This window comes from Saccoglossus kowalevskii, chromosome 4, assembly GCF_978046115.1.
Source record: "Saccoglossus kowalevskii chromosome 4, keSacKowa6.1, whole genome shotgun sequence".
NCBI lineage: Eukaryota > Metazoa > Hemichordata > Enteropneusta > Harrimaniidae > Saccoglossus > Saccoglossus kowalevskii.
The window spans coordinates 19,000,258-19,026,835 of record NC_140644.1 but is presented as its reverse complement, the minus strand read 5'-3'; the positions used below and the strand labels follow the sequence as shown (position 1 = coordinate 19,026,835).

The window sequence follows — 26,578 nt, the reverse complement described above, 5'->3', positions numbered from 1 at the left end:
CCATTAGGCATGAAAACAATATACGAAATTTCCGGGTTGTTATTTCAACATTTACCATTTTCGTGTTCGTATATGAGCTGGACCATTTATTTGCATATCTGCATATGCCTCTGTGCTATGGCCGTAACTGGTTATCGCTTCTCGGCCTTTTGGCTAAGATCATGTGTAGTATCTGTTCTTATCAGCTTAATATCTGATACGTTGCTCATTGAGCAACTCGATATTAAACTGATTTTTGAAAACAGGCCATGGAATAGGGGCTTGCTCCGTCCTGGCCACGGATTGACCCAGTATTGCAGTATTTCTGGGAATGGTCCACCTCATATACAATTTAATATCAGAATAAAACAAATCAACCCATTGCGTCACCCGTTTTCTCCATTTTAATGCCCGATAGTGGGCGCTAATGGCACTTTTTAAAACCCTTATTCTTCGGCTGGACGGACGGTCCTAATTTGCATAATCGATTACGTCACCTGACGCTACGTATAAATATATATTTTTGGCTTAACTTTAGCTTCGATTGCCACAAAAGTCGCCGAGATAGTATGCAGGCGACTAGTTACTTTGTAACAAATAATAGTAACAAACATGCCATTAGGCATGAAAACAATATACGAAATTTCCGGGTTGTTATTTCAACATTTACCATTTTCGTGTTCGTATATGAGCTGGACCATTTATTTGCATATCTGCATATGCCTCTGTGCTATGGCCGTAACTGGTTATCGCTTCTCGGCCTTTTGGCTAAGATCATGTGTAGTATCTGTTCTTATCAGCTTAATATCTGATACGTTGCTCATTGAGCAACTCGATATTAAACTGATTTTTGAAAACAGGCCATGGAATAGGGGCTTGCTCCGTCCTGGCCACGGATTGACCCAGTATTGCAGTATTTCTGGGAATGGTCCACCTCATATACAATTTAATATCAGAATAAAACAAATCAACCCATTGCGTCACCCGTTTTCTCCATTTTAATGCCCGATAGTGGGCGCTAATGGAACTTTTTAAAACCCTTATTCTTCGGCTGGACGGACGGTCCTAATTTGCATAATCGATTACGTCACCTGACGCTACGTATAAATATATATTTTTGGCTTACCTTTAGCTTCGATTGCCACAAAAGTCGCCGAGATAGTATGCAGGCGACTAGTTACTTTGTAACAAATAATAGTAACAAACATGCCATTAGGCATGAAAACAATATACGAAATTTCCGGGTTGTTATTTCAACATTTACCATTTTCGTGTTCGTATATGAGCTGGACCATTTATTTGCATATCTGCATATGCCTCTGTGCTATGGCCGTAACTGGTTATCGCTTCTCGGCCTTTTGGCTAAGATCATGTGTAGTATCTGTTCTTATCAGCTTAATATCTGATACGTTGCTCATTGAGCAACTCGATATTAAACTGATTTTTGAAAACAGGCCATGGAATAGGGGCTTGCTCCGTCCTGGCCACGGATTGACCCAGTATTGCAATATTTCTGGGAATGGTCCACCTCATATACAATTTAATATCAGAATAAAACAAATCAACCCATTGCGTCACCCGTTTTCTCCATTTTAATGCCCGATAGTGGGCGCTAATGGAACTTTTTAAAACCCTTATTCTTCGGCTGGACGGACGGTCCTAATTTGCATAATCGATTACGTCACCTGACGCTACGTATAAATATATATTTTTGGCTTAACTTTAGCTTCGATTGCCACAAAAGTCGCCGAGATAGTATGCAGGCGACTAGTTACTTTGTAACAAATAATAGTAACAAACATGCCATTAGGCATGAAAACAATATACGAAATTTCCGGGTTGTTATTTCAACATTTACCATTTTCGTGTTCGTATATGAGCTGGACCATTTATTTGCATATCTGCATATGCCTCTGTGCTATGGCCGTAACTGGTTATCGCTTCTCGGCCTTTTGGCTAAGATCATGTGTAGTATCTGTTCTTATCAGCTTAATATCTGATACGTTGCTCATTGAGCAACTCGATATTAAACTGATTTTTGAAAACAGGCCATGGAATAGGGGCTTGCTCCGTCCTGGCCACGGATTGACCCAGTATTGCAGTATTTCTGGGAATGGTCCACCTCATATACAATTTAATATCAGAATAAAACAAATCAACCCATTGCGTCACCCGTTTTCTCCATTTTAATGCCCGATAGTGGGCGCTAATGGAACTTTTTAAAACCCTTATTCTTCGGCTGGACGGACGGTCCTAATTTGCATAATCGATTACGTCACCTGACGCTACGTATAAATATATATTTTTGGCTTAACTTTAGCTTCGATTGCCACAAAAGTCGCCGAGATAGTATGCAGGCGACTAGTTACTTTGTAACAAATAATAGTAACAAACATGCCATTAGGCATGAAAACAATATACGAAATTTCCGGGTTGTTATTTCAACATTTACCATTTTCGTGTTCGTATATGAGCTGGACCATTTATTTGCATATCTGCATATGCCTCTGTGCTATGGCCGTAACTGGTTATCGCTTCTCGGCCTTTTGGCTAAGATCATGTGTAGTATCTGTTCTTATCAGCTTAATATCTGATACGTTGCTCATTGAGCAACTCGATATTAAACTGATTTTTGAAAACAGGCCATGGAATAGGGGCTTGCTCCGTCCTGGCCACGGATTGACCCAGTATTGCAGTATTTCTGGGAATGGTCCACCTCATATACAATTTAATATCAGAATAAAACAAATCAACCCATTGCGTCACCCGTTTTCTCCATTTTAATGCCCGATAGTGGGCGCTAATGAAACTTTTTAAAACCCTTATTCTTCGGCTGGACGGACGGTCCTAATTTGCATAATCGATTACGTCACCTGACGCTACGTATAAATATATATTTTTGGCTTAACTTTAGCTTCGATTGCCACAAAAGTCGCCGAGATAGTATGCAGGCGACTAGTTACTTTGTAACAAATAATAGTAACAAACATGCCATTAGGCATGAAAACAATATACGAAATTTCCGGGTTGTTATTTCAACATTTACCATTTTCGTGTTCGTATATGAGCTGGACCATTTATTTGCATATCTGCATATGCCTCTGTGCTATGGCCGTAACTGGTTATCGCTTCTCGGCCTTTTGGCTAAGATCATGTGTAGTATCTGTTCTTATCAGCTTAATATCTGATACGTTGCTCATTGAGCAACTCGATATTAAACTGATTTTTGAAAACAGGCCATGGAATAGGGGCTTGCTCCGTCCTGGCCACGGATTGACCCAGTATTGCAGTATTTCTGGGAATGGTCCACCTCATATACAATTTAATATCAGAATAAAACAAATCAACCCATTGCGTCACCCGTTTTCTCCATTTTAATGCCCGATAGTGGGCGCTAATGGAACTTTTTAAAACCCTTATTCTTCGGCTGGACGGACGGTCCTAATTTGCATAATCGATTACGTCACCTGACGCTACGTATAAATATATATTTTTGGCTTAACTTTAGCTTCGATTGCCACAAAAGTCGCCGAGATAGTATGCAGGCGACTAGTTACTTTGTAACAAATAATAGTAACAAACATGCCATTAGGCATGAAAACAATATACGAAATTTCCGGGTTGTTATTTCAACATTTACCATTTTCGTGTTCGTATATGAGCTGGACCATTTATTTGCATATCTGCATATGCCTCTGTGCTATGGCCGTAACTGGTTATCGCTTCTCGGCCTTTTGGCTAAGATCATGTGTAGTATCTGTTCTTATCAGCTTAATATCTGATACGTTGCTCATTGAGCAACTCGATATTAAACTGATTTTTGAAAACAGGCCATGGAATAGGGGCTTGCTCCGTCCTGGCCACGGATTGACCCAGTATTGCAGTATTTCTGGGAATGGTCCACCTCATATACAATTTAATATCAGAATAAAACAAATCAACCCATTGCGTCACCCGTTTTCTCCATTTTAATGCCCGATAGTGGGCGCTAATGGAACTTTTTAAAACCCTTATTCTTCGGCTGGACGGACGGTCCTAATTTGCATAATCGATTACGTCACCTGACGCTACGTATAAATATATATTTTTGGCTTAACTTTAGCTTCGATTGCCACAAAAGTCGCCGAGATAGTATGCAGGCGACTAGTTACTTTGTAACAAATAATAGTAACAAACATGCCATTAGGCATGAAAACAATATACGAAATTTCCGGGTTGTTATTTCAACATTTACCATTTTCGTGTTCGTATATGAGCTGGACCATTTATTTGCATATCTGCATATGCCTCTGTGCTATGGCCGTAACTGGTTATCGCTTCTCGGCCTTTTGGCTAAGATCATGTGTAGTATCTGTTCTTATCAGCTTAATATCTGATACGTTGCTCATTGAACAACTCGATATTAAACTGATTTTTGAAAACAGGCCATGGAATAGGGGCTTGCTCCGTCCTGGCCACGGATTGACCCAGTATTGCAGTATTTCTGGGAATGGTCCACCTCATATACAATTTAATATCAGAATAAAACAAATCAACCCATTGCGTCACCCGTTTTCTCCATTTTAATGCCCGATAGTGGGCGCTAATGGAACTTTTTAAAACCCTTATTCTTCGGCTGGACGGACGGTCCTAATTTGCATAATCGATTACGTCACCTGACGCTACGTATAAATATATATTTTTGGCTTAACTTTAGCTTCGATTGCCACAAAAGTCGCCGAGATAGTATGCAGGCGACTAGTTACTTTGTAACAAATAATAGTAACAAACATGCCATTAGGCATGAAAACAATATACGAAATTTCCGGGTTGTTATTTCAACATTTACCATTTTCGTGTTCGTATATGAGCTGGACCATTTATTTGCATATCTGCATATGCCTCTGTGCTATGGCCGTAACTGGTTATCGCTTCTCGGCCTTTTGGCTAAGATCATGTGTAGTATCTGTTCTTATCAGCTTAATATCTGATACGTTGCTCATTGAGCAACTCGATATTAAACTGATTTTTGAAAACAGGCCATGGAATAGGGGCTTGCTCCGTCCTGGCCACGGATTGACCCAGTATTGCAGTATTTCTGGGAATGGTCCACCTCATATACAATTTAATATCAGAATAAAACAAATCAACCCATTGCGTCACCCGTTTTCTCCATTTTAATGCCCGATAGTGGGCGCTAATGGAACTTTTTAAAACCCTTATTCTTCGGCTGGACGGACGGTCCTAATTTGCATAATCGATTACGTCACCTGACGCTACGTATAAATATATATTTTTGGCTTAACTTTAGCTTCGATTGCCACAAAAGTCGCCGAGATAGTATGCAGGCGACTAGTTACTTTGTAACAAATAATAGTAACAAACATGCCATTAGGCATGAAAACAATATACGAAATTTCCGGGTTGTTATTTCAACATTTACCATTTTCGTGTTCGTATATGAGCTGGACCATTTATTTGCATATCTGCATATGCCTCTGTGCTATGGCCGTAACTGGTTATCGCTTCTCGGCCTTTTGGCTAAGATCATGTGTAGTATCTGTTCTTATCAGCTTAATATCTGATACGTTGCTCATTGAGCAACTCGATATTAAACTGATTTTTGAAAACAGGCCATGGAATAGGGGCTTGCTCCGTCCTGGCCACGGATTGACCCAGTATTGCAGTATTTCTGGGAATGGTCCACCTCATATACAATTTAATATCAGAATAAAACAAATCAACCCATTGCGTCACCCGTTTTCTCCATTTTAATGCCCGATAGTGGGCGCTAATGGAACTTTTTAAAACCCTTATTCTTCGGCTGGACGGACGGTCCTAATTTGCATAATCGATTACGTCACCTGACGCTACGTATAAATATATATTTTTGGCTTAACTTTAGCTTCGATTGCCACAAAAGTCGCCGAGATAGTATGCAGGCGACTAGTTACTTTGTAACAAATAATAGTAACAAACATGCCATTAGGCATGAAAACAATATACGAAATTTCCGGGTTGTTATTTCAACATTTACCATTTTCGTGTTCGTATATGAGCTGGACCATTTATTTGCATATCTGCATATGCCTCTGTGCTATGGCCGTAACTGGTTATCGCTTCTCGGCCTTTTGGCTAAGATCTAATTGGTAATTATCGGACTTAATCTGCGCGTATCCTGAAGAGACTCTTCCAGCAGCTGTTCTACAGTTTCGTAAGTTACATTTCTGTTATTTCTCATTTGCTGCATCCAGTGTTTTTGATTCTCCCCTACCCTTAGTCACCAGACTATAGGTTTAGGGAGTTCCTGCTGTGTTCTCTGTTTCCTGGTGTTCTAGTATGCCGCCAGCCATGGCCAATTCCCGGCCACTGGCAAGAAAAGACAGGGTGCTGAACCTAGCATTCTCGGAAAATGTTGCTCCTAAAGAGGTTTTCATATTTCTTGGCCTCGCCGGTGTTGAAGTAGAACCCCACTTAGAAGCAGTTGAAAGAACTGCTCCCGGAAAGTATGATGTTACATTTCGCTCCATAAGTCTCAGACGAGAGTTTATGCCGAAGTTAGAATCTATATCTGAAATGGTTTCTGTAACAAATTATGAGGAAGTCGTCATTGTCACTGCCTCCTTTGTGGGAAACGACATGAACGACTGCTATGTCCAATATGCGTTGGCACCATATGGAGAGATAGTTGCGGCAAGAAAGTGTGTTTATGCAGACTTTCCATCATGTTACAATGGGTTGCGACAATACAAGATCAAGCTTCGCCACAGCATTCCACCAAGGATTCGCGTTTGTAACCGCAACATCTGGCTGTCGTACCCTGGGCAACCAAAGATCTGCGCAAAATGCAACCAGAAGGGACACTTTGCTAAAGATTGTAAAGAGGTAAAATGCTTCAGGTGTCAAGAGCTCGGACACACTGCTGAGGCGTGTAAGAGACAAATTAAGTGCACAATTTGTAACGAAGACGGACACAACTTCCGTCTCTGTCCGATAGCCTTCGCCAACAAAACGAATATCGACAAGAAATGGTCCCTTCCCACGCCTGCCAATGATCCTCCCACCAACAACAACGCTGGCCAAGTTTCACCAACCGAGGATCACGAGGACATCTCAGACCTACTGAAGGAGCCCCTGAACACAATTGGCAGTGATGAGGTGATCCACAGAGAAAAACGGCCAGTGTCAGTCGGCGAAGATATCCCAGAGGACGAGCCGAAGAGAAAGAAGCCCCCTGCTGATGAGGATGACTTCTGCACCTCTTCAGACCAGGAGTCAATTTGTAGCCAAGATGGCAAGAAGAGGAAGCCTGAAAAGCAAACCCTGGCAGCCTTCACTGCAACCAAAAACTCCCCTCTACTCAAACTAGGAGAAGTCGACGTCGTCTGTGGTTCCTTGTCAGGCACTGACTGTAGAAAGCGCCTCACTGGATGGGTTGAGGTGCTCAGACATCGTCAAGAGGTTCACAATAATTTTGACCTGGTGGAGATTCTCTGTCCAGTAAAGGAATGTAAAGAGATCTCGGTGAATACTTCGGAATGGTTGACCCACTGCTGCAACAGTCACCCACAATTTGTCCTCGGTAAGAGTTCTTCCTTTTTTGACTATTATTTCATCAATTAACTCTGTATGGTTCTCCACAACCTCACTGTCATTATGCCTCTCCTCACCGTACTCACCTGTAACGTCAATGGCTTGCGAGACCCTTCTAAGAGAGCACAGTTTTTCCAGCAATGCAGGAATAAGTATGACATCATCTTCATTCAGGAGGCTCACATCGGTAATGTGCAAGAAGAAAATCAATGGACCGCTGAGTGGGGAGGGACTGCAATCTGGAGCCTAGGTTCTAATAAGAGCAAGGGAGTGGGAACTCTCTTCTCACCTCATTCTGAGGCTTGTTTGAAGAATACTATGAAAGACACAGAGGGTAGGGTCATTGCCTGTTCAGTCCTAGTAAATGGCTCCCCCCTCACTCTCATCAATATCTACGGTCCCAACTCACCCGGTCAAAGACCCATATTCTTCAACATTTTGCACCAATATTTTGGCGGTGGCTCCCCTATTATTCTAGGGGGTGACTTCAACTGCCTCTTGTCCCCGGCGGACAGATGTGGTGGTTCCCATTCAAGCTCTCATTCCTACACAGGAAGCAGGAATCTGGAATCGCTGGTTGAAGATCTCCAACTTGTTGACTCTTGGCGAAAAGAACACCCCAATGGACAACAGTTCACTTGGAGGGATTCCAACAACTCAGTGGCCTCTCGGCTGGACCGTTTTTACATCTCGGCCCACATGAGCACGCGGACCACTATTAACGCCTGCTCCCTGTCAGATCATGACTCTGTTTCAGTGAACATTACCTTCCCCAATATCCTGCGTCGTGGCCCGGGTGTATGGAAATGTAACACTTCCTTGCTACAGGATCGCTCAGTTTACACAGAAATCGCGGACAAGTATGCCCTTTGGCAATCACTGCAGCCAGGCTTTCAATGCCAGGCCGATTGGTGGGATATGGTGAAGAGTAGGGTTAAATTCATCTTGCAGAAACACGCAAGAATCAGAGCCAGGGCGCAGAAGGCCGAACAGCAGTCTCTCCAGCTTAAACTCGACCAACTCACTACTCAACTAAACCAGGGAGACCGCTCCAAAGAGACTCTCAGTTCCCACATTTCTATTAAAAATAAAATCAACAACATTAATAAGAAACGCCTCGAAGGTGTGAAAATCCGTGCCCGTGTCCGCAAGTTCGACCTAGACGAAAAGTGTACTAGATTTTTTCTCACCCGCGAGCGCAGACAAGGCAAAAAGAAAATCATCTCTGCAATTCAGGATATGGAGGGTAACATCCACCGGTCCCAGGAAAAAATTGAGGCCTCCCTGACCCAATTCTTTGGATCTCTGTACACTGCTTCTCCCAGCCTTGACACGGATGAACAGGATTATTTTCTTTCCCACATCACTTCTCAGCTGTCCAGCAAGGAACAGCTGGTCTTGGAAAAACCCATCACCCTGACAGAGCTCTTTACCTCCCTGAAGAGTATGGAGGACAACAAAACGCCAGGCAGTGACGGCTTACCCAAAGAATTCTACCTCACCTTTTGGCAGATCATTAAAAACGATCTTCTTCAGGTTATAAACCAGGCTCTGGAACAGGGTAAATTATCTGGCTCACAGAGAGTAGGCATAATCACACTGCTCAACAAAAATGTTGACACGTCCATTCCTGGGAAAGAAAACGCTGATCTCTGCCCCAAAAACAAACGTCCCATTTCTCTACTCAACACAGATTACAAATTGATCTCGAAATCGCTGTGCAACAGGCTGAAGACTGTTACTCCCAAGCTCCTCTCACCCTTTCAAACCTGTGGGGTGCCAGGCAGATCAATACTTCAAAACATCCAACTGATTAGAGACATTGTTCATTTTGCCAACCAGCGCAACATTCCCTGTGCCATTGTCTCCCTTGACCAAGAGAAAGCCTTTGACCGTGTGGAGTGGCCTTTTCTCCACAGAATCCTGCACAAGATGAATTTTGGACCACACTTTATCGATGCTATTCAAACCCTCTACAAGGACATCGGAAGCAAATTACTTGTCAATGGCTTTCTTGCGACCCCATTCCCCCTGTCAAGAGGCGTTCGGCAAGGATGCCCACTGTCTCCTCTGCTGTACACTCTGTACATTGAGCCCTTTGCGGCAGCTGTAAGACACTCATCCAGGTTTGGGGGTTTCAGCCTGCCGGGACCATCACCCGCGGCTAAACTACTTCAATATGCCGATGACATCACAGCAGTCATAGTGAACTCCTCTGAAATTAACGTGCTGATGAACATCTGTAGACAATTTGAGCTTGCCTCAGGCTCTTGTCTCAATAAAGACAAGTCTATGGGCTTATGGACGGGTAAATGGAGAGAAAGAGTCGACTGCCCAGCAGGGATTAAATTCACCAACAATAAGATCAAAATTAATGGCATATGGATATCCAATGGAGACATGCCATCCGAGAATTGGACAGACCGGCACAGCAAGCTCACTAAGCTGTTTTCCACCTGGGAGACCAGACATCTTACTCTGGCAGGGAAAACAGTTGTTCTAAACACTATTGCTCTTCCGCTTTTCTACTACATTGCTCCTCTCTTCCCTTGCCCTCCAGTGGTGGAGAAGGCAATCACTACAGATATTTTTGCCTTTTTTTGGAGCAACAGAGGGGACAGAGTGCGTCGTGAGGTTATCTACCTACCTCCCAATGAAGGGGGCTGGGGCCTGACGAACCTGTCACTTAAATCTAAAGTCATGCTACTGAAACCACTTCAAGCGAGCTTCTACAAACATCCTAGCAGTTTCTTCCTCAAGGCATACTGTGCCACTGCTCTTAGGAAGATGATCCCCGGAATCTGGTCCAATTCATCCCCGCACTTCTCGCCCCACCCCCCTTGGTATACCGCACTTATCAATCTTGCGAACACCGTCCACACAATCGACAGCAACACCAATTGGGAATTGACCTCCACCAAGGAACTCTACACCCTTCTGAACAAGCAGACAATCACGTACCCACGTGTGATGGAGCATAATGCAAACCTTGATTGGAAAACCATCTGGACCAGGATACACTCACCACTTCTGGAGAAAAAGATGATTGATTTGGCCTGGCGCACAACACACAGAGTACTCCCAACCACCATTAATATGCACAAGTGGGGGCTCGCCTCCACCCAAATCTGTCCTCGTAGTGCCTGCAACAACCCCGAATCCATTGAACACATCTTCGTGAAGTGTGCTTTCTCAGACTTTCTGTGGTCGTGGGTAGACTCAAGGTTTTTCCGCCTCTACAACATCTTGTCTACCGCCGATTCAAACCTAATCCTGTACAGCTTGCCCAATACACCGCACAACTCATTTCCAAATAGTCCGGCTATCTACCTTATTAATCTTGTCAAGCTTCACATTTGGAGATCAAGATGTAAAGCAGCTTATGATGATATCCATCTACCAGCGGAGACCACACTACAGCACATTAAGGCAGAAATAACACACCGTCTTAAGGCCGAATTTCAACGCCTCTCCAGACCTGACTTTTTCACTACTTGGAAACCCTTTGTTAGAGCCTCACCATCAGGATATCAAATAACGCTTCTTTAATGCTCACGCATTGTATACCCTCGTGGCTCATTATCTTCACCTCCCTGAGACTCACAGTTCCGTCAGCGACTCCAGCCGCGGCCGTTTTCACGGCCATGGCCCAGCACGTTATACCTAAACCTTTAATGCATGGTACAAGAAAGGTGTTGGCAGGGGTGATCGCACCACCTTGAGCTCCGAACCGGCGTGGCCGGCCTGCCTTGGGGCACCTAACTAACATAGATCTAAATAGTTCCATTTAGTTGAATTTCGCTACCCCTAAACCAAAAAGGAGTATCTGTTCTTATCAGCTTAATATCTGATACGTTGCTCATTGAGCAACTCGATATTAAACTGATTTTTGAAAACAGGCCATGGAATAGGGGCTTGCTCCGTCCTGGCCACGGATTGACCCAGTATTGCAGTATTTCTGGGAATGGTCCACCTCATATACAATTTAATATCAGAATAAAACAAATCAACCCATTGCGTCACCCGTTTTCTCCATTTTAATGCCCGATAGTGGGCGCTAATGGAACTTTTTAAAACCCTTATTCTTCGGCTGGACGGACGGTCCTAATTTGCATAATCGATTACGTCACCTGACGCTACGTATAAATATATATTTTTGGCTTAACTTTAGCTTCGATTGCCACAAAAGTCGCCGAGATAGTATGCAGGCGACTAGTTACTTTGTAACAAATAATAGTAACAAACATGCCATTAGGCATGAAAACAATATACGAAATTTCCGGGTTGTTATTTCAACATTTACCATTTTCGTGTTCGTATATGAGCTGGACCATTTATTTGCATATCTGCATATGCCTCTGTGCTATGGCCGTAACTGGTTATCGCTTCTCGGCCTTTTGGCTAAGATCATGTGTAGTATCTGTTCTTATCAGCTTAATATCTGATACGTTGCTCATTGAGCAACTCGATATTAAACTGATTTTTAAAAACAGGCCATGGAATAGGGGCTTGCTCCGTCCTGGCCACGGATTGACCCAGTATTGCAGTATTTCTGGGAATGGTCCACCTCATATACAATTTAATATCAGAATAAAACAAATCAACCCATTGCGTCACCCGTTTTCTCCATTTTAATGCCCGATAGTGGGCGCTAATGGAACTTTTTAAAACCCTTATTCTTCGGCTGGACGGACGGTTCTAATTTGCATAATCGATTACGTCACCTGACGCTACGTATAAATATATATTTTTGGCTTAACTTTAGCTTCGATTGCCACAAAAGTCGCCGAGATAGTATGCAGGCGACTAGTTACTTTGTAACAAATAATAGTAACAAACATGCCATTAGGCATGAAAACAATATACGAAATTTCCGGGTTGTTATTTCAACATTTACCATTTTCGTGTTCGTATATGAGCTGGACCATTTATTTGCATATCTGCATATGCCTCTGTGCTATGGCCGTAACTGGTTATCGCTTCTCGGCCTTTTGGCTAAGATCATGTGTAGTATCTGTTCTTATCAGCTTAATATCTGATACGTTGCTCATTGAGCAACTCGATATTAAACTGATTTTTGAAAACAGGCCATGGAATAGGGGCTTGCTCCGTCCTGGCCACGGATTGACCCAGTATTGCAGTATTTCTGGGAATGGTCCACCTCATATACAATTTAATATCAGAATAAAACAAATCAACCCATTGCGTCACCCGTTTTCTCCATTTTAATGCCCGATAGTGGGCGCTAATGGAACTTTTTAAAACCCTTATTCTTCGGCTGGACGGACGGTCCTAATTTGCATAATCGATTACGTCACCTGACGCTACGTATAAATATATATTTTTGGCTTAACTTTAGCTTCGATTGCCACAAAAGTCGCCGAGATAGTATGCAGGCGACTAGTTACTTTGTAACAAATAATAGTAACAAACATGCCATTAGGCATGAAAACAATATACGAAATTTCCGGGTTGTTATTTCAACATTTACCATTTTCGTGTTCGTATATGAGCTGGACCATTTATTTGCATATCTGCATATGCCTCTGTGCTATGGCCGTAACTGGTTATCGCTTCTCGGCCTTTTGGCTAAGATCATGTGTAGTATCTGTTCTTATCAGCTTAATATCTGATACGTTGCTCATTGAGCAACTCGATATTAAACTGATTTTTGAAAACAGGCCATGGAATAGGGGCTTGCTCCGTCCTGGCCACGGATTGACCCAGTATTGCAGTATTTCTGGGAATGGTCCACCTCATATACAATTTAATATCAGAATAAAACAAATCAACCCATTGCGTCACCCGTTTTCTCCATTTTAATGCCCGATAGTGGGCGCTAATGGAACTTTTTAAAACCCTTATTCTTCGGCTGGACGGACGGTCCTAATTTGCATAATCGATTACGTCACCTGACGCTACGTATAAATATATATTTTTGGCTTAACTTTAGCTTCGATTGCCACAAAAGTCGCCGAGATAGTATGCAGGCGACTAGTTACTTTGTAACAAATAATAGTAACAAACATGCCATTAGGCATGAAAACAATATACGAAATTTCCGGGTTGTTATTTCAACATTTACCATTTTCGTGTTCGTATATGAGCTGGACCATTTATTTGCATATCTGCATATGCCTCTGTGCTATGGCCGTAACTGGTTATCGCTTCTCGGCCTTTTGGCTAAGATCATGTGTAGTATCTGTTCTTATCAGCTTAATATCTGATACGTTGCTCATTGAGCAACTCGATAATAAACTGATTTTTGAAAACAGGCCATGGAATAGGGGCTTGCTCCGTCCTGGCCACGGATTGACCCAGTATTGCAGTATTTCTGGGAATGGTCCACCTCATATACAATTTAATATCAGAATAAAACAAATCAACCCATTGCGTCACCCGTTTTCTCCATTTTAATGCCCGATAGTGGGCGCTAATGGAACTTTTTAAAACCCTTATTCTTCGGCTGGACGGACGGTCCTAATTTGCATAATCGATTACGTCACCTGACGCTACGTATAAATATATATTTTTGGCTTAACTTTAGCTTCGATTGCCACAAAAGTCGCCGAGATAGTATGCAGGCGACTAGTTACTTTGTAACAAATAATAGTAACAAACATGCCATTAGGCATGAAAACAATATACGAAATTTCCGGGTTGTTATTTCAACATTTACCATTTTCGTGTTCGTATATGAGCTGGACCATTTATTTGCATATCTGCATATGCCTCTGTGCTATGGCCGTAACTGGTTATCGCTTCTCGGCCTTTTGGCTAAGATCATGTGTAGTATCTGTTCTTATCAGCTTAATATCTGATACGTTGCTCATTGAGCAACTCGATATTAAACTGATTTTTGAAAACAGGCCATGGAATAGGGGCTTGCTCCGTCCTGGCCACGGATTGACCCAGTATTGCAGTATTTCTGGGAATGGTCCACCTCATATACAATTTAATATCAGAATAAAACAAATCAACCCATTGCGTCACCCGTTTTCTCCATTTTAATGCCCGATAGTGGGCGCTAATGGAACTTTTTAAAACCCTTATTCTTCGGCTGGACGGACGGTCCTAATTTGCATAATCGATTACGTCACCTGACGCTACGTATAAATATATATTTTTGGCTTAACTTTAGCTTCGATTGCCACAAAAGTCGCCGAGATAGTATGCAGGCGACTAGTTACTTTGTAACAAATAATAGTAACAAACATGCCATTAGGCATGAAAACAATATACGAAATTTCCGGGTTGTTATTTCAACATTTACCATTTTCGTGTTCGTATATGAGCTGGACCATTTATTTGCATATCTGCATATGCCTCTGTGCTATGGCCGTAACTGGTTATCGCTTCTCGGCCTTTTGGCTAAGATCATGTGTAGTATCTGTTCTTATCAGCTTAATATCTGATACGTTGCTCATTGAGCAACTCGATATTAAACTGATTTTTGAAAACAGGCCATGGAATAGGGGCTTGCTCCGTCCTGGCCACGGATTGACCCAGTATTGCAGTATTTCTGGGAATGGTCCACCTCATATACAATTTAATATCAGAATAAAACAAATCAACCCATTGCGTCACCCGTTTTCTCCATTTTAATGCCCGATAGTGGGCGCTAATGGAACTTTTTAAAACCCTTATTCTTCGGCTGGACGGACGGTCCTAATTTGCATAATCGATTACGTCACCTGACGCTACGTATAAATATATATTTTTGGCTTAACTTTAGCTTCGATTGCCACAAAAGTCGCCGAGATAGTATGCAGGCGACTAGTTACTTTGTAACAAATAATAGTAACAAACATGCCATTAGGCATGAAAACAATATACGAAATTTCCGGGTTGTTATTTCAACATTTACCATTTTCGTGTTCGTATATGAGCTGGACCATTTATTTGCATATCTGCATATGCCTCTGTGCTATGGCCGTAACTGGTTATCGCTTCTCGGCCTTTTGGCTAAGATCATGTGTAGTATCTGTTCTTATCAGCTTAATATCTGATACGTTGCTCATTGAGCAACTCGATATTAAACTGATTTTTGAAAACAGGCCATGGAATAGGGGCTTGCTCCGTCCTGGCCACGGATTGACCCAGTATTGCAGTATTTCTGGGAATGGTCCACCTCATATACAATTTAATATCAGAATAAAACAAATCAACCCATTGCGTCACCCGTTTTCTCCATTTTAATGCCCGATAGTGGGCGCTAATGGAACTTTTTAAAACCCTTATTCTTCGGCTGGACGGACGGTCCTAATTTGCATAATCGATTACGTCACCTGACGCTACGTATAAATATATATTTTTGGCTTAACTTTAGCTTCGATTGCCACAAAAGTCGCCGAGATAGTATGCAGGCGACTAGTTACTTTGTAACAAATAATAGTAACAAACATGCCATTAGGCATGAAAACAATATACGAAATTTCCGGGTTGTTATTTCAACATTTACCATTTTCGTGTTCGTATATGAGCTGGACCATTTATTTGTATATCTGCATATGCCTCTGTGCTATGGCCGTAACTGGTTATTGCTTCTCGGCCTTTTGGCTAAGATCATGTGTAGTATCTGTTCTTATCAGCTTAATATCTGATACGTTGCTCATTGAGCAACTCGATATTAAACTGATTTTTGAAAACAGGCCATGGAATAGGGGCTTGCTCCGTCCTGGCCACGGATTGACCCAGTATTGCAGTATTTCTGGGAATGGTCCACCTCATATACAATTTAATATCAGAATAAAACAAATCAACCCATTGCGTCACCCGTTTTCTCCATTTTAATGCCCGATAGTGGGCGCTAATGGAACTTTTTAAAACCCTTATTCTTCGGCTGGACGGACGGTCCTAATTTGCATAATCGATTACGTCACCTGACGCTACGTATAAATATATATTTTTGGCTTAACTTTAGCTTCGATTGCCACAAAAGTCGCCGAGATAGTATGCAGGCGACTAGTTACTTTGTAACAAATAATAGTAACAAACATGCCATTAGGCATGAAAACAATATACGAAATTTCCGGGTTGTTATTTCAACATTTACCATTTTCGTGTTCGTATATGAGCTGGACCATTTATTTGCATATCTGCATATGCCTCTGTGCTATGGCCGTAACTGGTTATCGCTTCTCGGCCTTTTGGCTAAGATCATGTGTAGTATCTGTTCTTATCAGCTTAATATCTGATACGTTGCTCATTGAGCAACTCGATATTAAACTGATTTTTGAAAACAGGCCATGGAATAGGGGCTTGCTCCGTCCTGGCCACGGATTGACCCAGTATTGCAGTATTTCTGGGAATGGTCCACCTCATATACAATTTAATATCAGAATAAAACAAATCAACCCATTGCGTCACCCGTTTTCTCCATTTTAATGCCAGATAGTGGGCGCTAATGGAACTTTTTAAAACCCTTATTCTTCGGCTGGACGGACGGTCCTAATTTGCATAATCGATTACGTCACCTGACGCTACGTATAAATATATATTTTTGGCTTAACTTTAGCTTCGATTGCCACAAAAGTCGCCGAGATAGTATGCAGGCGACTAGTTACTTTGTAACAAATAATAGTAACAAACATGCCATTAGGCATGAAAACAATATACGAAATTTCCGGGTTGTTATTTCAACATTTACCATTTTCGTGTTCGTATATGAGCTGGACCATTTATTTGCATATCTGCATATGCCTCTGTGCTATGGCCGTAACTGGTTATCGCTTCTCGGCCTTTTGGCTAAGATCATGTGTAGTATCTGTTCTTATCAGCTTAATACTGATACGTTGCTCATTGAGCAACTCGATATTAAACTGATTTTTGAAAACAGGCCATGGAATAGGGGCTTGCTCCGTCCTGGCCACGGATTGACCCAGTATTGCAGTATTTCTGGGAATGGTCCACCTCATATACAATTTAATATCAGAATAAAACAAATCAACCCATTGCGTCACCCGTTTTCTCCATTTTAATGCCCGATAGTGGGCGCTAATGGAACTTTTTAAAACCCTTATTCTTCGGCTGGACGGACGGTCCTAATTTGCATAATCGATTACGTCACCTGACGCTACGTATAAATATATATTTTTGGCTTAACTTTAGCTTCGATTGCCACAAAAGTCGCCGAGATAGTATGCAGGCGACTAGTTACTTTGTAACAAATAATAGTAACAAACATGCCATTAGGCATGAAAACAATATACGAAATTTCCGGGTTGTTATTTCAACATTTACCATTTTCGTGTTCGTATATGAGCTGGACCATTTATTTGCATATCTGCATATGCCTCTGTGCTATGGCCGTAACTGGTTATCGCTTCTCGGCCTTTTGGCTAAGATCATGTGTAGTATCTGTTCTTATCAGCTTAATATCTGATACGTTGCTCATTGAGCAACTCGATATTAAACTGATTTTTGAAAACAGGCCATGGAATAGGGGCTTGCTCCGTCCTGGCCACGGATTGACCCAGTATTGCAGTATTTCTGGGAATGGTCCACCTCATATACAATTTAATATCAGAATAAAACAAATCAACCCATTGCGTCACCCGTTTTCTCCATTTTAATGCCCGATAGTGGGCGCTAATGGAACTTTTTAAAACCCTTATTCTTCGGCTGGACGGACGGTCCTAATTTGCATAATCGATTACGTCACCTGACGCTACGTATAAATATATATTTTTGGCTTAACTTTAGCTTCGATTGCCACAAAAGTCGCCGAGATAGTATGCAGGCGACTAGTTACTTTGTAACAAATAATAGTAAGAAACATGCCATTAGGCATGAAAACAATATACGAAATTTCCGGGTTGTTATTTCAACATTTACCATTTTCGTGTTCGTATATGAGCTGGACCATTTATTTGCATATCTGCATATGCCTCTGTGCTATGGCCGTAACTGGTTATCGCTTCTCGGCCTTTTGGCTAAGATCATGTGTAGTATCTGTTCTTATCAGCTTAATATCTGATACGTTGCTCATTGAGCAACTCGATATTAAACTGATTTTTGAAAACAGGCCATGGAATAGGGGCTTGCTCCGTCCTGGCCACGGATTGACCCAGTATTGCAGTATTTCTGGGAATGGTCCACCTCATATACAATTTAATATCAGAATAAAACAAATCAACCCATTGCGTCACCCGTTTTCTCCATTTTAATGCCCGATAGTGGGCGCTAATGGAACTTTTTAAAACCCTTATTCTTCGGCTGGACGGACGGTCCTAATTTGCATAATCGATTACGTCACCTGACGCTACGTATAAATATATATTTTTGGCTTAACTTTAGCTTCGATTGCCACAAAAGTCGCCGAGATAGTATGCAGGCGACTAGTTACTTTGTAACAAATAATAGTAACAAACATGCCATTAGGCATGAAAACAATATACGAAATTTCCGGGTTGTTATTTCAACATTTACCATTTTCGTGTTCGTATATGAGCTGGACCATTTATTTGCATATCTGCATATGCCTCTGTGCTATGGCCGTAACTGGTTATCGCTTCTCGGCCTTTTGGCTAAGATCATGTGTAGTATCTGTTCTTATCAGCTTAATATCTGATACGTTGCTCATTGAGCAACTCGATATTAAACTGATTTTTGAAAACAGGCCATGGAATAGGGGCTTGCTCCGTCCTGGCCACGGATTGACCCAGTATTGCAGTATTTCTGGGAATGGTCCACCTCATATACAATTTAATATCAGAATAAAACAAATCAACCCATTGCGTCACCCGTTTTCTCCATTTTAATGCCCGATAGTGGGCGCTAATGGAACTTTTTAAAACCCTTATTCTTCGGCTGGACGGACGGTCCTAATTTGCATAATCGATTACGTCACCTGACGCTACGTATAAATATATATTTTTGGCTTAACTTTAGCTTCGATTGCCACAAAAGTCGCCGAGATAGTATGCAGGCGACTAGTTACTTTGTAACAAATAATAGTAACAAACATGCCATTAGGCATGAAAACAATATACGAAATTTCCGGGTTGTTATTTCAACATTTACCATTTTCGTGTTCGTATATGAGCTGGACCATTTATTTGCATATCTGCATATGCCTCTGTGCTATGGCCGTAACTGGTTATCGCTTCTCGGCCTTTTGGCTAAGATCATGTGTAGTATCTGTTCTTATCAGCTTAATATCTGATACGTTGCTCATTGAGCAACTCGATATTAAACTGATTTTTGAAAACAGGCCATGGAATAGGGGCTTGCTCCGTCCTGGCCACGGATTGACCCAGTATTGCAGTATTTCTGGGAATGGTCCACCTCATATACAATTTAATATCAGAATAAAACAAATCAACCCATTGCGTCACCCTTTTTCTCCATTTTAATGCCCGATAGTGGGCGCTAATGGAACTTTTTAAAACCCTTATTCTTCGGCTGGACGGACGGTCCTAATTTGCATAATCGATTACGTCACCTGACGCTACGTATAAATATATATTTTTGGCTTAACTTTAGCTTCGATTGCCACAAAAGTCGCCGAGATAGTATGCAGGCGACTAGTTACTTTGTAACAAATAATAGTAACAAACATGCCATTAGGCATGAAAACAATATACGAAATTTCCGGGTTGTTATTTCAACATTTACCATTTTCGTGTTCGTATATGAGCTGGACCATTTATTTGCATATCTGCATATGCCTCTGTGCTATGGCCGTAACTGGTTATCGCTTCTCGGCCTTTTGGCTAAGATCATGTGTAGTATCTGTTCTTATCAGCTTAATATCTGATACGTTGCTCATTGAGCAACTCGATATTAAACTGATTTTTGAAAACAGGCCATGGAATAGGGGCTTGCTCCGTCCTGGCCACGGATTGACCCAGTATTGCAGTATTTCTGGGAATGGTCCACCTCATATACAATTTAATATCAGAATAAAACAAATCAACCCATTGCGTCACCCGTTTTCTCCATTTTAATGCCCGATAGTGGGCGCTAATGGAACTTTTTAAAACCCTTATTCTTCGGCTGGACGGACGGTCCTAATTTGCATAATCGATTACGTCACCTGACGCTACGTATAAATATATATTTTTGGCTTAACTTTAGCTTCGATTGCCACAAAAGTCGCCGAGATAGTATGCAGGCGACTAGTTACTTTGTAACAAATAATAGTAACAAACATGCCATTAGGCATGAAAACAATATACGAAATTTCCGGGTTGTTATTTCAACATTTACCATTTTCGTGTTCGTATATGAGCTGGACCATTTATTTGCATATCTGCATATGCCTCTGTGCTATGGCCGTAACTGGTTATCGCTTCTCGGCCTTTTGGCTAAGATCATGTGTAGTATCTGTTCTTATCAGCTTAATATCTGATACGTTGCTCATTGAGCAACTCGATATTAAACTGATTTTTGAAAACAGGCCATGGAATAGGGGCTTGCTCCGTCCTGGCCACGGATTGACCCAGTATTGCAGTATTTCTGGGAATGGTCCACCTCATATACAATTTAATATCAGAATAAAACAAATCAACCCATTGCGTCACCCGTTTTCTCCATTTTAATGCCCGATAGTGGGCGCTAATGGAACTTTTTAAAACCCTTATTCTTCGGCTGGACGGACGGTCCTAATTTGCATAATCGATTACGTCACCTGACGCTACGTATAAATATATATTTTTGGCTTAACTTTAGCTTCGATTGCCACAAAAGTCGCCGAGATAGTATGCAGGCGACTAGTTACTTTGTAACAAATAATAGTAACAAACATGCCATTAGGCATGAAAACAATATACGAAATTTCCGGGTTGTTATTTCAACATTTACCATTTTCGTGTTCGTATATGAGCTGGACCATTTATTTGCATATCTGCATATGCCTCTGTGCTATGGCCGTAACTGGTTATCGCTTCTCGGCCTTTTGGCTAAGATCATGTGTAGTATCTGTTCTTATCAGCTTCATATCTGATACGTTGCTCATTGAGCAACTCGATATTAAACTGATTTTTGAAAACAGGCCATGGAATAGGGGCTTGCTCCGTCCTGGCCACGGATTGACCCAGTATTGCAGTATTTCTGGGAATGGTCCACCTCATATACAATTTAATATCAGAATAAAACAAATCAACCCATTGCGTCACCCGTTTTCTCCATTTTAATGCCCGATAGTGGGCGCTAATGGAACTTTTTAAAACCCTTATTCTTCGGCTGGACGGACGGTCCTAATTTGCATAATCGATTACGTCACCTGACGCTACGTATAAATATATATTTTTGGCTTAACTTTAGCTTCGATTGCCACAAAAGTCGCCGAGATAGTATGCAGGCGACTAGTTACTTTGTAACAAATAATAGTAACAAACATGCCATTAGGCATGAAAACAATATACGAAATTTCCGGGTTGTTATTTCAACATTTACCATTTTCGTGTTCGTATATGAGCTGGACCATTTATTTGCATATCTGCATATGCCTCTGTGCTATGGCCGTAACTGGTTATCGCTTCTCGGCCTTTTGGCTAAGATCTAATTGGTAATTATCGGACTTAATCTGCGCGTATCCTGAAGAGACTCTTCCAGTAGCTGTTCTACAGTTTCGTAAGTTACATTTCTGTTATTTCTCATTTGCTGCATCCAGTGTTTTAGATTCTCCCCTACCCTTAGTCACCAGACTATAGGTTTAGGGAGTTCCTGCTGTGTTCTCTGTTTCCTGGTGTTCTAGTATGCCGCCAGCCATGGCCAATTCCCGGCCACTGGCAAGAAAAGACAGGGTGCTGAACCTAGCATTCTCGGAAAATGTTGCTCCTAAAGAAGTTTTCATATTTCTTGGCCTCGCCGGTGTTGAAGTAGAACCCCACTTAGAAGCAGTTGAAAGAACTGCTCCCGGAAAGTATGATGTTACATTTCGCTCCATAAGTCTCAGACGAGAGTTTATGCCGAAGTTAGAATCTATATCTGAAATGGTTTCTGTAACAAATTATGAGGAAGTCGTCATTGTCACTGCCTCCTTTGTGGGAAACGACATGAACGACTGCTATGTCCAATATGCGTTGGCACCATATGGAGAGATAGTTGCGGCAAGAAAGTGTGTTTATGCAGACTTTCCATCATGTTACAATGGGTTGCGACAATACAAGATCAAGCTTCGCCACAGCATTCCACCAAGGATTCGCGTTTGTAACCGCAACATCTGGCTGTCGTACCCTGGGCAACCAAAGATCTGCGCAAAGTGCAACCAGAAGGGACACTTTGCTAAAGATTGTAAAGAGGTAAAATGCTTCAGGTGTCAAGAGCTCGGACACACTGCTGAGGCGTGTAAGAGACAAATTAAGTGCACAATTTGTAACGAAGACGGACACAACTTCCGTCTCTGTCCGATATCCTTCGCCAACAAAACGAATATCGACAAGAAATGGTCCCTTCCCACGCCTGCCAATGATCCTCCCACCAACAACAACGCTGGCCAAGTTTCACCAACCGAGGATCACGAGGACCTACTGACGGAGCCCCTGAACACAATTGGCAGTGATGAGGTGATCCACAGAGAAAAACGGCCAGTGTCAGTCGGCGAAGACATCCCAGAGGACGAGCCGAAGAGAAAGAAGCCCCCTGCTGATGAGGATGACTTCTGCACCTCTTCAGACCAGGAGTCAATTTGTAGCCAAGATGGCAAGGAGAGGAAGCCTGAAAAGCAAACCCTGGCAGCCTTCACTGCAACCAAAAACTCCCCTCTACTCAAACTAGGAGAAGTCGACGTCGTCTGTGGTTCCTTGTCAGGCACTGACTGTATAAAGCGCCTCACTGGATGGGTTGAGGTGCTCAGACATCATCAAGAAGTTCACAATAATTTTGACCTGGTGGAGATTCTCTGTCCAGTAAAGGAATGTAAAGAGATCTCGGTGAATACTTCGGAATGGTTGATCCACTGCTGCAACAGTCACCCACAATTTGTCCTCGGTAAGAGTTCTTCCTTTTTTGACTATTATTTCATCAATTAACTCTGTATGGTTCTCCACAACCTCACTGTCATTATGCCTCTCCTCACCGTACTCACCTGTAACGTCAATGGCTTGCGAGACCCTTCTAAGAGAGCACAGTTTTTCCAGCAATGCAGGAATAAGTATGACATCATCTTCATTCAGGAGGCTCACATCGGTAATGTGCAGGAAGAAAATCAATGGACCGCTGAGTGGGGAGGGACTGCAATCTGGAGCCTAGGTTCTAATAAGAGCAAGGGAGTGGGAACTCTCTTCTCACCTCATTCTGAGGCTTGTTTGAAGAATACTATGAAAGACACAGAGGGTAGGGTCATTGCCTGTTCAGTCCTAGTAAATGGCTCCCCCCTCACTCTCATCAATATCTACGGTCCCAACTCACCCGGTCAAAGACCCATATTCTTCAACAATTTGCACCAATATTTTGGCGGTGGCTCCCCTATTATTCTAGGGGGTGACTTCAACTGCCTATTGTCCCCGGCGGACAGATGTGGTGGTTCCCATTCAAGCTCTCATTCCTACACAGGAAGCAGGAATCTGGAATCGCTGGTTGAAGATCTCCAACTTGTTGACTCTTGGCGAAAAGAACACCCCAATGGACAACAGTTCACTTGGAGGGATTCCAACAACTCAGTGGCCTCTCGGCTGGACCGTTTTTACATCTCGGCCCACATGAGCACGCGGACCACTATTAACGCCTGCTCCCTGTCAGATCATGACCCTGTTTCAGTGAACATTACCTTCCCCAATATCCTGCCTCGTGGCCCGGGTGTATGGAAATGTAACACTTCCTTGCTACAGGATCGCTCAGTTTACACAGAAATCGCGGACAAGTATGCCCTTTGGCAATCACTGCAGCCAGGCTTTCAATGCCAGGCCGATTGGTGGGATATGGTGAAGAGTAGGGTTAAATTCATCTTGCAGAAACACGCAAGAATCAGAGCCAGGGCGCAGAAGGCCGAACAGCAGTCTCTCCAGCTTAAACTCGACCAACTCACTACTCAACTAAACCAGGGAGACCGCTCCAAAGAGACTCTCAGTTCCCACATTTCTATTAAAAATAAAATCAACAACATTAATAAGAAACGCCTCGAAGGGGTGAAAATCCGTGCCCGTGTCCGCAAGTTCGACCTAGACGAAAAGTGTACTAGATTTTTTCTCACCCGCGAGCGCAGACAAGGCAAAAAGAAAATCATCTCTGCAATTCAGGATATGGAGGGTAACATCCACCGGTCCCAGGAAAAAATTGAGGCCTCCCTGACCCAATTCTTTGGATCTCTGTACACTGCTTCTCCCAGCCTTGACACGGATGAACAGGATTATTTTCTTTCCCACATCACTTCTCAGCTGTCCAGCAAGGAACAGCTGGTCTTGGAAAAACCCATCACCCTGACAGAGCTCTTTACCTCCCTGAAGAGTATGGAGGACAACAAAACGCCAGGCAGTGACGGCTTACGGTTTTCTCCATTTTAATGCCCGATAGTGGGCGCTAATGGAACTTTTTAAAACCCTTATTCTTCGGCTGGACGGACGGTCCTAATTTGCATAATCGATTACGTCACCTGACGCTACGTATAAATATATATTTTTGGCTTAACTTTAGCTTCGATTGCCACAAAAGTCGCCGAGATAGTATGCAGGCGACTAGTTACTTTGTAACAAATAATAGTAACAAACATGCCATTAGGCATGAAAACAATATACGAAATTTCCGGGTTGTTATTTCAACATTTACCATTTTCGTGTTCGTATATGAGCTGGACCATTTATTTGCATATCTGCATATGCCTCTGTGCTATGGCCGTAACTGGTTATCGCTTCTCGGCCTTTTGGCTAAGATCATGTGTAGTATCTGTTCTTATCAGCTTAATATCTGATACGTTGCTCATTGAACAACTCGATATTAAACTGATTTTTGAAAACAGGCCATGGAATAGGGGCTTGCTCCGTCCTGGCCACGGATTGACCCAGTATTGCAGTATTTCTGGGAATGGTCCACCTCATATACAATTTAATATCAGAATAAAACAAATCAACCCATTGCGTCACCCGTTTTCTCCATTTTAATGCCCGATAGTGGGCGCTAATGGAACTTTTTAAAACCCTTATTCTTCGGCTGGACGGACGGTCCTAATTTGCATAATCGATTACGTCACCTGACGCTACGTATAAATATATATTTTTGGCTTAACTTTAGCTTCGATTGCCACAAAAGTCGCCGAGATAGTATGCAGGCGACTAGTTACTTTGTAACAAATAATAGTAACAAACATGCCATTAGGCATGAAAACAATATACGAAATTTCCGGGTTGTTATTTCAACATTTACCATTTTCGTGTTCGTATATGAGCTGGACCATTTATTTGCATATCTGCATATGCCTCTGTGCTATGGCCGTAACTGGTTATCGCTTCTCGGCCTTTTGGCTAAGATCATGTGTAGTATCTGTTCTTATCAGCTTAATATCTGATACGTTGCTCATTGAGCAACTCGATATTAAACTGATTTTTGAAAACAGGCCATGGAATAGGGGCTTGCTCCGTCCTGGCCACGGATTGACCCAGTATTGCAGTATTTCTGGGAATGGTCCACCTCATATACAATTTAATATCAGAATAAAACAAATCAACCCATTGCGTCACCCGTTTTCTCCATTTTAATGCCCGATAGTGGGCGCTAATGGAACTTTTTAAAACCCTTATTCTTCGGCTGGACGGACGGTCCTAATTTGCATAATCGATTACGTCACCTGACGCTACGTATAAATATATATTTTTGGCTTAACTTTAGCTTCGATTGCCACAAAAGTCGCCGAGATAGTATGCAGGCGACTAGTTACTTTGTAACAAATAATAGTAACAAACATGCCATTAGGCATGAAAACAATATACGAAATTTCCGGGTTGTTATTTCAACATTTACCATTTTCGTGTTCGTATATGAGCTGGACCATTTATTTGCATATCTGCATATGCCTCTGTGCTATGGCCGTAACTGGTTATCGCTTCTCGGCCTTTTGGCTAAGATCATGTGTAGTATCTGTTCTTATCAG

General features: G+C 42.2%; 30 non-coding genes and 1 pseudogene across 30 annotated transcripts; all 31 read left to right on the top strand.

Moving 5' to 3' along the window:
• The first annotated feature begins 133 nt into the window (after nt 1-133).
• Nucleotides 134-324, top strand: LOC146746704 (U2 spliceosomal RNA). Its single transcript, XR_014929238.1, has one exon. It is a non-coding gene; the product is annotated as a U2 spliceosomal RNA (small nuclear RNA).
• Nucleotides 325-727: 403 nt separating this feature from the next.
• Nucleotides 728-918, top strand: LOC146746703 (U2 spliceosomal RNA). The gene has a single exon (XR_014929382.1). It is a non-coding gene; the product is annotated as a U2 spliceosomal RNA (small nuclear RNA).
• Nucleotides 919-1,321: 403 nt separating this feature from the next.
• On the top strand, nt 1,322-1,512 carry LOC146746702 (U2 spliceosomal RNA). Its single transcript, XR_014929331.1, has one exon. It is a non-coding gene; the product is annotated as a U2 spliceosomal RNA (small nuclear RNA).
• Nucleotides 1,513-1,915: 403 nt separating this feature from the next.
• LOC146746701 (U2 spliceosomal RNA) lies at nt 1,916-2,106 on the top strand. The gene has a single exon (XR_014929381.1). It is a non-coding gene; the product is annotated as a U2 spliceosomal RNA (small nuclear RNA).
• A 403-nt stretch (nt 2,107-2,509) lies between these two features.
• On the top strand, nt 2,510-2,700 carry LOC146746700 (U2 spliceosomal RNA). Its single transcript, XR_014929380.1, has one exon. It is a non-coding gene; the product is annotated as a U2 spliceosomal RNA (small nuclear RNA).
• A 403-nt stretch (nt 2,701-3,103) lies between these two features.
• LOC146746699 (U2 spliceosomal RNA) lies at nt 3,104-3,294 on the top strand. The gene has a single exon (XR_014929379.1). It is a non-coding gene; the product is annotated as a U2 spliceosomal RNA (small nuclear RNA).
• A 403-nt stretch (nt 3,295-3,697) lies between these two features.
• LOC146746698 (U2 spliceosomal RNA) lies at nt 3,698-3,888 on the top strand. The gene has a single exon (XR_014929378.1). It is a non-coding gene; the product is annotated as a U2 spliceosomal RNA (small nuclear RNA).
• A 403-nt stretch (nt 3,889-4,291) lies between these two features.
• On the top strand, nt 4,292-4,482 carry LOC146746697 (U2 spliceosomal RNA). Its single transcript, XR_014929347.1, has one exon. It is a non-coding gene; the product is annotated as a U2 spliceosomal RNA (small nuclear RNA).
• A 403-nt stretch (nt 4,483-4,885) lies between these two features.
• Nucleotides 4,886-5,076, top strand: LOC146746696 (U2 spliceosomal RNA). The gene has a single exon (XR_014929377.1). It is a non-coding gene; the product is annotated as a U2 spliceosomal RNA (small nuclear RNA).
• A 403-nt stretch (nt 5,077-5,479) lies between these two features.
• Nucleotides 5,480-5,670, top strand: LOC146746695 (U2 spliceosomal RNA). The gene has a single exon (XR_014929376.1). It is a non-coding gene; the product is annotated as a U2 spliceosomal RNA (small nuclear RNA).
• A 5,661-nt stretch (nt 5,671-11,331) lies between these two features.
• LOC144342575 (U2 spliceosomal RNA) lies at nt 11,332-11,529 on the top strand. The gene has a single exon (XR_013418796.1). It is a non-coding gene; the product is annotated as a U2 spliceosomal RNA (small nuclear RNA).
• A 403-nt stretch (nt 11,530-11,932) lies between these two features.
• Nucleotides 11,933-12,123, top strand: LOC146746694 (U2 spliceosomal RNA). The gene has a single exon (XR_014929336.1). It is a non-coding gene; the product is annotated as a U2 spliceosomal RNA (small nuclear RNA).
• A 403-nt stretch (nt 12,124-12,526) lies between these two features.
• On the top strand, nt 12,527-12,717 carry LOC146746693 (U2 spliceosomal RNA). Its single transcript, XR_014929375.1, has one exon. It is a non-coding gene; the product is annotated as a U2 spliceosomal RNA (small nuclear RNA).
• A 403-nt stretch (nt 12,718-13,120) lies between these two features.
• On the top strand, nt 13,121-13,311 carry LOC146746692 (U2 spliceosomal RNA). The gene has a single exon (XR_014929373.1). It is a non-coding gene; the product is annotated as a U2 spliceosomal RNA (small nuclear RNA).
• A 403-nt stretch (nt 13,312-13,714) lies between these two features.
• On the top strand, nt 13,715-13,905 carry LOC146746691 (U2 spliceosomal RNA). Its single transcript, XR_014929337.1, has one exon. It is a non-coding gene; the product is annotated as a U2 spliceosomal RNA (small nuclear RNA).
• A 403-nt stretch (nt 13,906-14,308) lies between these two features.
• Nucleotides 14,309-14,499, top strand: LOC146746690 (U2 spliceosomal RNA). Its single transcript, XR_014929372.1, has one exon. It is a non-coding gene; the product is annotated as a U2 spliceosomal RNA (small nuclear RNA).
• Nucleotides 14,500-14,902: 403 nt separating this feature from the next.
• On the top strand, nt 14,903-15,093 carry LOC146746689 (U2 spliceosomal RNA). The gene has a single exon (XR_014929371.1). It is a non-coding gene; the product is annotated as a U2 spliceosomal RNA (small nuclear RNA).
• Nucleotides 15,094-15,496: 403 nt separating this feature from the next.
• On the top strand, nt 15,497-15,687 carry LOC146746688 (U2 spliceosomal RNA). The gene has a single exon (XR_014929370.1). It is a non-coding gene; the product is annotated as a U2 spliceosomal RNA (small nuclear RNA).
• Nucleotides 15,688-16,090: 403 nt separating this feature from the next.
• LOC146746687 (U2 spliceosomal RNA) lies at nt 16,091-16,281 on the top strand. Its single transcript, XR_014929335.1, has one exon. It is a non-coding gene; the product is annotated as a U2 spliceosomal RNA (small nuclear RNA).
• A 403-nt stretch (nt 16,282-16,684) lies between these two features.
• LOC146746686 (U2 spliceosomal RNA) lies at nt 16,685-16,875 on the top strand. Its single transcript, XR_014929369.1, has one exon. It is a non-coding gene; the product is annotated as a U2 spliceosomal RNA (small nuclear RNA).
• A 403-nt stretch (nt 16,876-17,278) lies between these two features.
• On the top strand, nt 17,279-17,468 carry LOC146746685 (U2 spliceosomal RNA). The gene has a single exon (XR_014929349.1). It is a non-coding gene; the product is annotated as a U2 spliceosomal RNA (small nuclear RNA).
• A 403-nt stretch (nt 17,469-17,871) lies between these two features.
• LOC146746684 (U2 spliceosomal RNA) lies at nt 17,872-18,062 on the top strand. Its single transcript, XR_014929368.1, has one exon. It is a non-coding gene; the product is annotated as a U2 spliceosomal RNA (small nuclear RNA).
• A 403-nt stretch (nt 18,063-18,465) lies between these two features.
• Nucleotides 18,466-18,656, top strand: LOC146746683 (U2 spliceosomal RNA). The gene has a single exon (XR_014929367.1). It is a non-coding gene; the product is annotated as a U2 spliceosomal RNA (small nuclear RNA).
• Nucleotides 18,657-19,059: 403 nt separating this feature from the next.
• LOC144357745 (U2 spliceosomal RNA) lies at nt 19,060-19,250 on the top strand. Its single transcript, XR_013421708.2, has one exon. It is a non-coding gene; the product is annotated as a U2 spliceosomal RNA (small nuclear RNA).
• A 403-nt stretch (nt 19,251-19,653) lies between these two features.
• On the top strand, nt 19,654-19,844 carry LOC146746682 (U2 spliceosomal RNA). The gene has a single exon (XR_014929365.1). It is a non-coding gene; the product is annotated as a U2 spliceosomal RNA (small nuclear RNA).
• Nucleotides 19,845-20,247: 403 nt separating this feature from the next.
• On the top strand, nt 20,248-20,438 carry LOC146746681 (U2 spliceosomal RNA). Its single transcript, XR_014929363.1, has one exon. It is a non-coding gene; the product is annotated as a U2 spliceosomal RNA (small nuclear RNA).
• Nucleotides 20,439-20,841: 403 nt separating this feature from the next.
• LOC146746680 (U2 spliceosomal RNA) lies at nt 20,842-21,032 on the top strand. The gene has a single exon (XR_014929362.1). It is a non-coding gene; the product is annotated as a U2 spliceosomal RNA (small nuclear RNA).
• A 403-nt stretch (nt 21,033-21,435) lies between these two features.
• On the top strand, nt 21,436-21,626 carry LOC146746679 (U2 spliceosomal RNA). Its single transcript, XR_014929342.1, has one exon. It is a non-coding gene; the product is annotated as a U2 spliceosomal RNA (small nuclear RNA).
• Nucleotides 21,627-25,338: 3,712 nt separating this feature from the next.
• Nucleotides 25,339-25,529, top strand: LOC144357743 (U2 spliceosomal RNA). The gene has a single exon (XR_013421707.2). It is a non-coding gene; the product is annotated as a U2 spliceosomal RNA (small nuclear RNA).
• Nucleotides 25,530-25,932: 403 nt separating this feature from the next.
• Nucleotides 25,933-26,123, top strand: LOC146746678 (U2 spliceosomal RNA). Its single transcript, XR_014929361.1, has one exon. It is a non-coding gene; the product is annotated as a U2 spliceosomal RNA (small nuclear RNA).
• A 403-nt stretch (nt 26,124-26,526) lies between these two features.
• Nucleotides 26,527-26,578, top strand: LOC146746677 (U2 spliceosomal RNA; annotated as a pseudogene).